The following is a 13,517-nucleotide window of genomic DNA, read 5'->3' on the forward strand; positions in this document are numbered from 1 at the left end:
AGGAGATCAGTCATTCTGGGGCTCTTCACTGTTTGTGTTCCAAAATCTGTTTTCTCAGTGTCTGACCTTTCAGTGTAATTTTCACCCAACCAAGGTTATTGCGAGGATTAAAAATTCTTTATGTGAATGAACCAGTATAGTAGTGGACACATAGTGAATGTTGAAAAATGCTACTTTCCTTTCCATTGACACTTACAGTCTCCATTTCATTATGTCATAGTCATGTATTTATGGTACATGTGAAAGATATGCCTATGGGCAGAAGCTATGAGGCACATACAAACCAAGGGAGCTTGCCACAGTGAACGTATAAATATCAAAACCTCCTATGGCAGAATTGCTGGGAATTCTAGGAGTGAAGGCCAGAGTGTCACAGTGCCTTATGTGGCAGCACCATGAGGGATTCCTGAATTCCTAAAGCAGCTGCTGCCCTAGACCCTGAGTTGACTAGTGACCAATCCCCAAGGGTTAGCCTCAGCCCTATGGATGGGTGCAGGTAACCCAGGGATCCAGGATGCAGGACTCTGGTAAGAAGGCCCAACAGAGGTGCCCTGGGTACACAGGTCTCCCATTGCTCTTGGGAGCTTAAGGAGAGGTCAAGACTGGAGACAGGGAGTTGGAAATCACACTCTGGATGTGACAGAGGAAATACTGGATCTGGACAGAAATGAGAAAGAGGTAAGTGCTCACAGGGTCAAAGAATGTGGGATACTATTATAACAGTTGGAAAGAGAAATTGAAGGAGGAGAAATAAAGGACAATCAGAAAGGTTGGAGACAAACCATCTTAGTGCCATTCTCCAGAGATCAATAATGAGAGGTCAGAAGCAGGGAGCAACAAGGTGGCACCAAGAAGGCAAGGAGACGTCTTCCTAAAGCCTCCCAAAATCTCCTTGAGAAATGAAAAGGGAAAAAAAAATCAAAGATGCTAATGGAGGGGATTGGTCTTGACAGCGTCTTGCTCGCTAGGCAATTTCCTTAGTCCACCTTTCTTGAATTCTCTGGGCAACCTCTGGAGGTGATAGGTTAACAGAATCTATGCTGATGACCTGCCCCCTCTCTCAGTAGCAACTGATAGAAATTGATAAGAATTGTGATATAGTCCTCACCACACTTCCAAAGACCTTAGAACTGGAGAAGGGACAGGAAGGAAATTTGTCATGGGAAATGTTAATACAGGAAGGGAATTGTTTTTATTTATTTATTTATTTATTTTTTGAGTTGGAGTCTCACTCAATTGCCCAGACTGGAGTGCAGTGGCCGCTCCCAGCCACCGCAGCCTTGACTTGCTGGGCTCTGGCGATCCTTCCGCCTCAGCTTTCTGAGTAGCTGTAATTACAGGCATGTGCTACCACGCCCGGCTGATTTTTAGATTTATTGTAGAGATGAGGTCTTGCTGCCCAGGTGGGTCTCGAACCCGCCGGCTCAGGCAATCCACTCACCTCAGCGGGAATTGTTTTTAAAAGAGAAAAGGGGGAGAAGGAGAGGCAAAGGAAATAGATATGCTCTTAATTTCTTTATCTTTATTTATTTATTATATATTTAGCATAGTGATTCATTTTCATTTTAAAAGTATTCTGGGAGCATATTGTATAAAATTAGAATGTGTCCTTCAATTTATCATCTCTTCCTTATTTGCAATCATTTGACCAGATGCCATTAAAGTAATCTATTAGATGTTAATGTGTTCTTTTTCTTCTCACTCTCTTCACTTCCTTTTCTCCCTCTCTCACCTGTATATGCATGAATGTATGTTCCAACATGGAAAAGATTACATTATTCTCTTTCAACAAGTTGCTTTTTTCATGTAACAACATAACTTATTAATTTTGCAAGTTGACCTTACAGATCTATCCCCATTTATAATGGTTTTATAGGATTCCATTGATTGAATTTACCATTATTAATTTAACTATTCTGATTATTTGTTTTTATATTTTTGCTATTATAGACAATACCCTGAAGAAAAAAGAATTTATACACATGCATACATGTCTCATACATATGGGTTGGTTCTTCTTTTACATATATTCTAAAACATAACATTGGATCAAGGTATTAAATTTGATTGACTGATAAATTATGCTTTTAAGGAACTTGACCAAAATACAAAGACAGTGCATCCTCCCCAACATTTCTTGTTACACATTTTTTATGCTCTTTGCCTAATATGAGAGGCAAAAAAAAGATCTTTAGTTTTTTATTATAGCTTGTATTGGATCATCTTTTAATGTGTTTATTGGCCATTTTATTTCATGTTTAGTGAGCCAACAGTCTATATTCTTTAGACTATTTTCGACTGGGTGTCTTTTTCTTCTTAATTTGTCTAAATGCTTTGTAAATTCAAAGTATTAAACTTTTGCCTGTTTCTATTGAAATATCTTTGTCATTCTGCCAGATGTCAATTCACTTTGTGTACGTTGCCACTTATCACAGGGAATTTGTCAATCTTTTGCCATACAGTTTCTAATTCTTTCATGTCACTAAGTTTTCTCCTGCCTCAGATTATAGAGGTTTTTTTTTAGATTTATCTCTTTAATAAAAGTTAAAATTTATTTACATATCATTAAATTATGATCTACCTACACGTTTTTTAGCAAGTGGGTAGTCAATTATCCCAAAATCATATATTAGATAGATTTTCAGTCTTCATTGACTTGAAATGCCACTTTTATTGTCTATTAATTTAATCTTATTATGTACAGATGCCCTGATGTGTCCATTTGTTTCTAGAGTGCCTATTCTCTTTCATTATATATTTATATTGCACTAATACCATATTGCTTTTATTTTTCACCTTATGGCACATCAAATAGGGCAAACCCACATCTACATTTATACCCACAGTGCATCTTTTCAAAATTATTTAGCTATTTCTATGCATGTATTGCCTACACAAACTTGAGAATCAGCCCATCACTTTCCATGATAACCCTATTGAAATTTGCTGGAGACATAGATGGAATGTATAAATTCTTGGGGAGAAATGACATCCTTACAGCATTAAGTCTCGCCCTGGGTGGAAGACATTTGGGAGTGTTACAAAACCACTTTTCTTTTCCTCCTGGACATATAGGGGCTGATATTTCTCATCTCCTTTCACTTTGGATGTGACCACATGAGTAAGTTTCAAAAAACAGAAAACAGGGAAACAGTACAAACCACTTCCAGGCCTGGCCGTGGAAACCTTCTACACTGTCCCTCACTCTCTACCTTTCGCTATCTTCCACCTGGATGCAGGGTTCTAACGGGAGAATCTGAGGCCACCAAGGGTGCCAGAACCACAAGATAGAATAACAACATGGAAGGTCACATCCCAGAAACCCACACTGAATTGTTATTTGAGCAATAAATAGATGTGTATTTTGTTAAGTCACTGTGAATTTTGGACTGTTGACTAGAATGTTAGTCTACTCTTATTAATGATGAGTGTCTCTTCTCTATTCAGACCAACTTTTACTTTTTCAGTAGGTAAAAAGTGTCTACACAATAATACAGAGTTCTTCTGTATTATTATTTTGGCGCTGAATGTAATCTTTTTTTTTTTTCTTTCCTATTACATTTTCTATTTGGTGTTGCTGGTTATAGAAAAGGTATTGATTTTTGTAGGTTGATATATTCAGCTCCAGGTTGTTGAACTCTCATGACTGGTTCTAGCAATTTATCAGTTTGTGCTTTTGCATTTTTATAGGAAAGAATTTTCTCATATACATAATGTCATATTGCTCAGGTTACTTTTTTTCATTTGTACATTGGTTTTGAACCTTTAGCACAATATTAAGTGGTGATATATAGTGGGCAAACTTGCTGAGCTAATTTTAGAAAATATCACTAATGTTTTACTATTAAGTGTGATACTTGCTTCCTTTTCAGGTAAATACTTTTTATTTAGATAAGAGCACTTTATTACTATGTTTTCTAAATGGTATTTTATCAGGAATGAGCATTGACTTTTATCAAATGCTTCTTCAGCATCTTGAGAGACAAAGTTTTTCCTTTATTCTCTTAATGTAATAACCCAACAGGTAAGTTTTTCTAATCATTCTCATATTCCTGTAATTAAGCCTGTGTCATGGTGATGTCTTATTATTTTAATATCTTGATATTAAGATTATATATTACTTAGGATTGGTTTATCTGTTTAAGGTGGACTTGAATATAGTTTTTTTTCCCTCTGCTTGCTTGTTTAGTTACAGTGTGATAACTACATCAACTATTGTAATAAGATGGGTATCTCTCTTAATCGCTGAAAGTTTATAAAAATTGTGAGTTATTAGATGTGTCTGACCATTTACTGTTGTAAATGCTTCTTAGTGATTATTGTTATAAATTTTGCTTATATTGCATATGAATGTATGAAGTTATATATTTCATTTCTTAAATATTTACTTTTTAGTCAAAAACCAAAAAGAAAACTATAAAGTTTTTCCTAAGCATCCCCTTGCACCAATACTTTCATTGTCTGCTCACAGAAACAATAACAATTTATTTTAGCTATTTCTTTTGAGATTGCGTATGTCTAAAAAATGCAATTTTATGGCAATTTTTTATTCTTCATCATTAGATATTAGTACTGTCTTCCTACCAAAGACACTGGGGATATGATTTTCTTATGATAATTATAAAACCCACATACATACTTTTCCTCCAACCAGACTCTTTACTGTTTATATATAATAATTCCAGAATTGGTTTATAGTCAATATTTACATAATTTGACTATGTAAACATATTGAATCATGTACAAAAAGGCATTTACTGTATTATAATACTTCTGAAATTTTTTCAGATGTTAATAATTATCTCATTCTTCAGGCCTAATATAATTCATGTCAGATTCATCAGATGTGCATATCCCTCTCCATACATACATTTCAGTTATTTGAGGCTTTCCATATATATGTGTGTTTGTGTGTGTGTGTGTGTGTGTGTGTGTGTGTGTGTGTGTGTGTGTGTGTGTGTATTTCAGAAGGTAAACACCTAATAAAGGACCACAAAGTAGACACCTTCATATTCATGTGTATTCATGTGGTATGGTCACCCATACCCAAGGCGCAGAAATAGACCATTACCAGTGTCCAAAATTCTCTCACCACTTTATCTTTTATTTTTTATTTTTTTTGAGTTGGAGTCTCACTCTGTCACTCAGCCTGGAGTGCAGTGGCCACTCCTGGTCACCGCAGCCTCGACCTGCTGGGCTCTGGCAATCCTTCCGTCTCAGCCTTCCAAGTAGCTGAAACTACAGATGCACGCTACCACGCCTGGCTGATTTTGATTTATTGTAGAGATGAGGTCTTGCTAAGTTGCCCAGGCGGGTCTCGAACCCGCAGGCTCAGGCAATCGACTCACCTCAGTCACCACTTTATTTTTAAAAATTTTTTGTATTTTAAAAATGTGGGGTACAAGTCAAGGTTTGGTACATAATTGGCAGTAGCAGCTCATCACTTTATTCTATGAATAAGCTTATTACTCAAACCTAACCTTTCATGACTTCTGACATTATAGATTGATTTTGCCTCTTTATAAAACACACACATTCAAAATAATGTTTGTGACAGCAATTTATATTGTTCCATGTAACTGCAGTTTGTTATTTTATAATTGCTGTAATATATGATTGTTTATGTCTCTCATAATGTACTAATCCATTTTATTATTGATGGGCGTTTGGGACATTTCCAGTTGTTGATTAACAAAAAATAATGCTGTTATGAATATATTACATGTTTATTGGTGATTATATGCACAAATATTTCTTTGAGATTATGTGCCTGGTAGTGCAATCATTGAGTTTAAGGTATTTAAACTCTCACCATTACTGTAATAGAGCTCTAGTTTCTCCATATCCTCACTAACATTTGGCATTTTCTAGCTTTTTGAATTTTAGTCATTCTGCTAAGTCTATACAAGCTTATCTTGTGGTCTTGGCTTATATTTCCCTGTTGAGTAATGTGTTGAGCACACTTTTTTATACTTATTGATTCTTTGGAAATTATTTTTTGTGACATATTGGCGGGTTACATTTTCCTCTCTTACTGATATAATTTTTGTGAACTTAACTTCCTAATTTTAATTTATTCTTATTTTTCATTTTATAGTGTTTTTGTTAAAAACCTTTGTAATTTATGAGTTCTCTGTCTACTTCAAGTTCTGGATATCAGAGTGTAAACATTTTTCTTTCACTCATTGGCTGACTTTTTTTAGTATATTGCAAAGGACAAGTTCTAATATTCCAAGTCATCTAATAAATCATTTCGTTTTAGTTGGTTCTTTTGCGTCCAGATTAAGAAATTTTTTTGAACCTAAGTTTATTTAAAAATTGCCTCTGACAAATTTTATACATTTTAATAATTGATCAATTGCATTTAGATCTAAAATGTATTTTGACTTTTTTTTATATGTTGTCAGATAAGCATTTTCCCCCCCCTTAGGGGAGTCCAGTGACAAGAACCATTGATTTAAAAGATGTTCTAGTCACACTAGTACAAGGATTTTCTTTCCCACAAACCAGCTCATCCAGAACATTTTTAGAGTAGGGATTGAAAATGCAGATGAGGAGCCAGACTCAGTGGCTCAGCCTGTAATCCCGAGCCTTGGGAGGCTGAGGTGAGTGGATTGCCTGAGCCCACAGGTTCAAGACCCACCTGGGCAACTTGGCGAGACCTCATCTCTACAATAAATCAAAAAATTAGCCGGGTGTGGTAGTGCGCACTTGTAGTTCCAGCTACTTGGAAGGCTGAGGCGGAAGGATCACTGGAGCCCAGCAGGTCGAGGCTGCGGTGGCCGGGAGCGGCCACTGCACTCTAGTCTGAGGGCTCTCAGGGCATAACTATAAATATTTACATATTGTAAATCAAGGAAACAAATTATTACATAAAATATATTCTGTCATCTTTCATTGACAAATACACACTTTTCTTATGTTTCTATTTCACAAATATATTTCCACTTAAAAATTAATTTGACCTTATTTTAAGACTTCTGCCTTGTATTTTTTTTGCATTCAGTTCAAAATATTTTACATATTAAAGTTTTTGATCAAAAGGTTGTTTAAAGGTATGCTAATTTTCACATGTATGAGAATTTCCTAGTTATTTTGTTGTTATTAATTTCTCACTTCAGCACCTTGATAATTTGCCCATTATCTTCAGGCTTTCATTTTCCTCTTAAGAAATTAGCTGTCATTTTATAATTACTCCTTTAAAGGAAATCTGCTAGGTTTTTTTAGTTGTATCATCTTTAAGCTTTTCTTTTTGTCTTTGGTTTTCAGAGGTTTTCTATGTTGTGACTAAGTGTGCTTTTCTTTTTATTTGTTCTTCCTAGGTTTCATGCTCATATAACTTTATATCTGCAGTCACTGCTGGAAAATTTTTATCCTTATTGCTTTCAAATATTGTTCCCATACCATATCTATTCCTCTACTTATGGGACTTTAGTTACAATATATTAAATTTTTACACCATTCTTCTTATACTCTCTATTATTTTTATATATATCTTTAAAGACCATTTATCACTAAGTACATGTCTGAATATTTCCTTCTAATCTGTCTTCCAGTTTTCTAATTTTATGTTCTGCTGTGTCTATTGTTGATCTAAACCCCTCCATTAAATGATTCATTTCCTTTGTTTTATAATTCTAGATTACCCATCAGCTTTTTTTTTTTACTAGTTGCCCATTTTCTACATAACTTTTTAATCTTATCTTTTATTTCCTTGGGAATACTAAAAATATTTATTTGAACATTTGTTCATAATTTATTACCTGAATTCCCTATGAATTTGCTCCTATTACCTTTGTTTCTTGTGGGTTTGGGTCATGTTATTGTCTCCTCATATGCCTAACTATGTTTAGTAAACATTGGGCATTGAGTTTAAAATGTTGTAGAGCTTAATTAATGTTTCAGATAATCTTATTTTCTTCTAGAGAGGAATTATATTTGCTTCTGTCCAGGGGCTAGGCTAAAAACTCTAGTAAGTTCAGATACCTTAGTCAAGGCAAGATCGGTTTGAACTTGGACTGTATCTTCTTTTAAGGGCTTCTCTTTCCAATTTACTCTTACTTCCTTTGAGTCACCCATTCAGTGTTTTGGGGGAAGTTCCTGGATTCCTTTTTTTGATAGGGCTTCTCAGGAAACTGACGCTGAGACAAAGATTTGTGTGCTGAAGTTTTATTGGGGAGTGTTCTTGGGAACAATGCTATGAGAGATAAAAGAGACAGGATCAGGCAAAGGGAGAAATTGAACTAGGATGCAATTATTTTCGAAGTTTCAACTGATCCTATGGTGAGTCTTAAGCTACAGTAGCCCTTAATAGCTGTCCTCAGTTTAGATGAGGGGGCCAAGTCTTTAACATGCATCAACCAAGCCCTAGGTAGAAGGTGTAGCCATGGGCAAAATAGCTCCCTTCAGTTAAGAGCAATTCATCTGTGACCTGTCACCAGCCAACACTCCTGGAAGCTGGGGAGTGAGCACCTTGACAAGCTTTTTCTGTAAAGGGCTTGATAGTAAATATTTAAACCATCATAGCCCATGAGGTCTGTCACAACTACTCAGTTTTGCTGGTTGGTGCGAAAGCAACAGGTAAAGAACATAAAGAACAGGTAAATATTAATGTATTCCACTAAAACTTTATCTACAAAAGCAGAGAGTGAGCCATTCTTGGCTCATGGGCCATCATTTGCAGACCCCTAGCCTCAAATAGATGACACAAAGTGTATTATGTCACAAAGTCTTATAACATCATCCATTTCACCCCCATGCTGAGTATATCTAAGTTCTGATGCCTAGATTTTGTCCCCTTTTTTCCAATTGTCAAATAAAAGCTCCTATCAGTCTCTCAGTTATTTTATCCAAGTTTAGAAAATGCTTTTAGAGCTGTGCAGTGCTATACAACAGTCAGTAGTCACATGGAGTTATTTACATTTAATTAATCAAACGAAATTAAAATCTGAAATTCAAATTCTCAGTTATAGCAGTCACATTATTGAGTATTTGGTAGGCATGTACAACTAGTTTCTACCATATTGTACAGAGAAGATTTAGACCATCTTCATCATCATAGAAAGTTGTACTGGATATGACCCGGAGCAGAAAAAAAGTTGACTTAATACTTCATATGCCAGAATCTAGGGTTTTCCCCTTCTACCACATCTTGGCCTTATAATTCTCTTCTCCCTTAATTGTTCTCTGATACTTTCATATCAATTTTTTAAAAGTTTTGTCTTGTTTTTCTAGTTGTTTTCAATGATAATTTCAGTCCTAATCACTTGGTCCAGTATAACCGAAGTAAACTCTATACTATGACTAATTAATTTTTTTAATGAAAACTATTCTTTGGGAGCAGTGTGAAGAAGAAGAGGCAAGAATGACCCCTGGACCGACCAAAGTCCATGCGCCACTCCATCCCCGCATCCAACGTCTTAGTTCCGCTCCCATCACCACCATGCTCAAGAGAAAGGCTGAAGGGGATGCTAAAGGAGATAAAGCCAAGGTGAAGGATGAACCCCAGAGAAGATCTGCAAGGTTGTCTGCTAAACCTGCTCCTCCAAAGCCAGAGCCCAAGCCTAAGAAGGTCCCAGCTAAGAAGGGAGAGAATGTACCCAAAAGGAAAAAGGGAAAAACTGATGCTGGCAAGGAGGGGAGTAACCCTGCAGAAAATGGAGATGACAAAACAGACCAGGTACAGAAAGCTGAAGGTGCTGGAGATGCCAAGTGAAGTGTGTGCATTTTTGATAACTGTGTACTTCTGGTGACTGTACAGTTTGAAATACTATTTTTTATCAAGTTTTATAAAAATGCAGAATTTTGTTTTTGTTTTTGTTTTAAGCTATGTTGTTAGCACACAGAACATTTCATTGTTGTTTTTTGGGAAAGGGGCACATGTCACTAATAGAATGTCTCCAAAGTTGAATTGATGTGGGGAAAACACCTTTCCCTTCTAGTTTTAAGAGACTTCCTCTTGTCTTCCAGGAGGAGGGATTCCCCGACGTTGACACACATAGCCACCTTGGTACAAACACCTTGTGGTGTGGAAAAACATTCATTTTTTATGCCCTCTTCTCCCTTTCTGTCTTTGGGATAGACTTAACTCCCTTAAACCCAGACATCTGTTGGGACCTAACCCCAATAATTGGTTACCAGTATGTCAGTCATGACACTGAGATGGCACCCCTCATAAGAGCAGCAGTTTCATTTATAGATTGTGGATCTTCAGACAAATTCTGCTATTTTCATTTCATTTCCTGAAAATCAGGATCGGCTTGTGAAAAGTTGTCAAACAACATGTTAAATGTGAAATATCAACCCTCACTCTAAACTTCTTCCCTGTTCAGAGCATCATATGAAGACTTCATTGGGTTTCTATAGTGGTTTCTGATTTTGGTAGTCCATTAAAGAAGGGAGTTTGAAAGTTGTTGTATACTGTTAAAGATTATCTGCCCATATCCTGCCTGAAATACCATGATGGTTTATGAAAAGTGTCTTTAATAAAGCTGGATACAGTTTGACTTGGAAAAAAAAAGAAAACTATTCTTTGTATCCTCTCTCTTTCTCTCTCTCTCTCTCTCTCTCTCTCTCTCTCTCTCTCTCTCTCTCTCTCTCTCTGTCTCTCTCTCTTTCCTTTTTTTTTTTTTTGAGTAGGAGTTACACTGTGTCACCCAGGCTGGAGTACAGTGGCATGATTATGGCTCACTGCAGTCTCTACCTCCTGAACTCAGGCAATCCTTCTACCTCAGCCTCTTGAGTAGCTGGGACTACAAGCTTGTGCCACCACACCTGGACATTTACTTTTATTTTTGGAAAGATGAGGAGTCACTATGTTGCCTAGGTTGATCTCGAACTCCCAGGCTCCAGCAATCCTCCCACTTCAGACGCCCAAAGTGCTCTGATTACAGGCATGAACCGCAGTGCTTGGCTTGTATTGTCTATTTGAGCAAATTAAATATCCTCTTCAAGTACTATTTGAAATTACCCTGTTTATTCAGTTTATTGAATGGATTTCTGAAGCTAGTCTGTAGTTTTAATTCTCAGCAAAAGTTGTGTGTTGTTCAGTTTCACATTTGCTTGTGTTGGTGCCCTATTGGTTTCTCTGTTTAAAGGTACGTGTGTGTGTGCGTGTGTGTGGGTGTGCGTATGTGTGCGTGCGCACTCAGGGTTTCTGCACTCAGGGTTTCATATTGAATAGGAAGTTCATATCCCGTATCCACTAACAGCACAGGCTCAGATATTTTAAAATTTTTTTTTATCAAAGATAATTTGTTTTCATCCATGGCCTTAAGAAGTTGAATACTTCTGAGTGGGGAGCTTTGAAACATTGACTGTAAAACTTGCAGTCCCTTTTTCACAAAGGATGCAGCACTTTATGCAGAAAGCCTCTCCCCATATAGGGCCTTTAACCTGTTGAGTCTGAGACTCCAATGAGTATGTCAGCACTAAGTGGCAGGCCAGATGTTTCCAACCCTGCCTTAATTTTTTGACTAAAATGTATTAATATATCTATATTTCAAGTGTGCAATGGGTGGTCCTTCCTATTTTTGATCCGACATTTTTTACATTCAACATATATTTAATCCAAAATGGTTGTGTTTAAAGCAGAATTAGAGGATTTTCAACATCTATTCAATCTTCTATCCTGAGCAGAAATCCTGTGTATTTATGTCACAAATGTTATCACATTCAATTCTCACACTGACCCTAAAGTAAGTATCACAATAATTGTTTTCTGGGAAAGTGAAAAGATGTAGAATAGTTATTATCTGTGTGACTTTGAAAAAGCAATCTGGTGAGGGATTATATTTCTGAAGCCTATGATCTCCCTGACTTGAAGTTCTAGAACCCAGCAATAGTTCAATACTTCTAAGTGTGGGGAGGCCAGGAGAGCCAGCAATTACTACAAGTGACAACAATCTTATAAGGAACTAGCCAGTAGAAAGCTGCAAGTTTAGAAGCAATATCTTTGAGCAAGAGCTATTATTTGGCATAGCACACAAAATGAAGTCAGTAAATATTTGGGGAACAAATGCTCAGTTTTCACTAAGAATAGGTTGGGCAGAGGAGGCAAGGAAATGAAGAGCTGTCAAAGCAGATTCTTTTATCTCTGCTTCCTCTGAAGAAGACCCGTTAATTCTGCTGTTTGCTCTCCTGTGAGTGATTCGGGGTGATAGACTGGGAGAGATGCTCCTGGATTCTTGGGCAGTGGAAAGACATTCACAGCTGACAGTGAGAAGCATTTGTCTTTGGAGAGCAGCTCATGTGTGGAATGTCTGGAACATGGTGAGCATCTGATAAACAGTCACTGAATGGAAGGGTAGATGGGTGAATGAAGGATGAGGACAAAAAAATCAATTACACAAGGCTATAACGAGGAACACCTGAAGTACCAGCATTATATGTGGTGACGATTGAATATGCTATTCGTTGGACACTGCATGTTGTAGTAGGTACTTTTGCATTTGACAGTATTTTGGATCCTCATAAGAAATGTGTGAGCAATGCATTATTTTCCACTTACCAAATGTGGAAACTGAGTTGAATAACATCACAGAGAATCAGCACTGATTCCTGGATTTTTCTCACTCTAGCCTCTGCACAAAGCATGAGATTTCATCTTGATCCTATGTTCTTTATGTTCTACACTTTGAAACTGTGAATGGTAGGTGAATGGAAGGGTTATGTTCAGACACCTGAGGTGGGCATGAGATAGAAAACAAAAGGGAAGAGGCCACAGGGATGCATGTTTATTTTCTGCTGTTGGCTGGCTGGACCCCAATGATGGCACCATGCTTGTTTCAGCTTCACAAGATCAAGTAAAAGTCACTGGATAACAGCTGGGGTGGATCACTCAGTCTGAAAACTAGGCACATGATGCAGCTGGGCCACAAGGGAGCTGGCAGCCTGGAAAAGAAGCATTGGCTTTACTTCTGCAGGGTTGTTACAGAAAACCTTCTGCAGAAACCCATTTTTAAGACACTCTCATCCACCTCCCTCGTCCCCCACATGGGAACCAACAGTGTTGACTGTCTTGTTTGTCCTTTCCATTAACTCTCAACTGAGAGAAGAAAAAGTAGAAAGACAGTTTCTAAGGACTCTCAAAAAGCCATTATTTAGAATCAGCAACAAGGGCTGGTTTATTTTATTCTGTTTTATTTTTTTCTGAAAGATCAACAGTTAGAACTCATCTGGCTGGCTCCCTTCTAGGCCAGTCAGTGGGAAGCCAGTGGGTTTGGCAGTGATCAGCAATAATTGCCTAGCATGAGCGGATAAGAATGGCATGCAAATTACTCATTGCAACTCAGAATAACAGATGACATGGAAACATTTTTAGAGCATCATTTCCCAGGAAGGTTGGAATAATCATCTCACTTCTTCAATCATCCGAGTGGACCCCCTGCACCGAGGCAGGTTTTGGTCTAAAATGCTGCTCCTTCCAGATCACTCATGGAGAACGGCTCATTAGGCATCAGCTAGACTGAGTAATATCTCCCATCAAACAAGACCACCATGGACATTCTGTGACCACA

At 37.2% G+C, this 13,517-nt stretch overlaps 1 pseudogene; it reads left to right on the plus strand.

The window, feature by feature from the left end:
- Positions 1-9,442: 9,442 nt before the first annotated feature.
- LOC103255109 lies at positions 9,443-9,838 on the plus strand (annotated as a pseudogene).
- The last annotated feature ends 3,679 nt before the right edge of the window (positions 9,839-13,517 follow it).

The sequence above is a fragment of the Carlito syrichta genome, unplaced genomic scaffold, assembly GCF_000164805.1.
Source record: "Carlito syrichta isolate Samal-C Ts95f unplaced genomic scaffold, Tarsius_syrichta-2.0.1 Scaffold287827, whole genome shotgun sequence".
Lineage (NCBI taxonomy): Eukaryota > Metazoa > Chordata > Mammalia > Primates > Tarsiidae > Carlito > Carlito syrichta.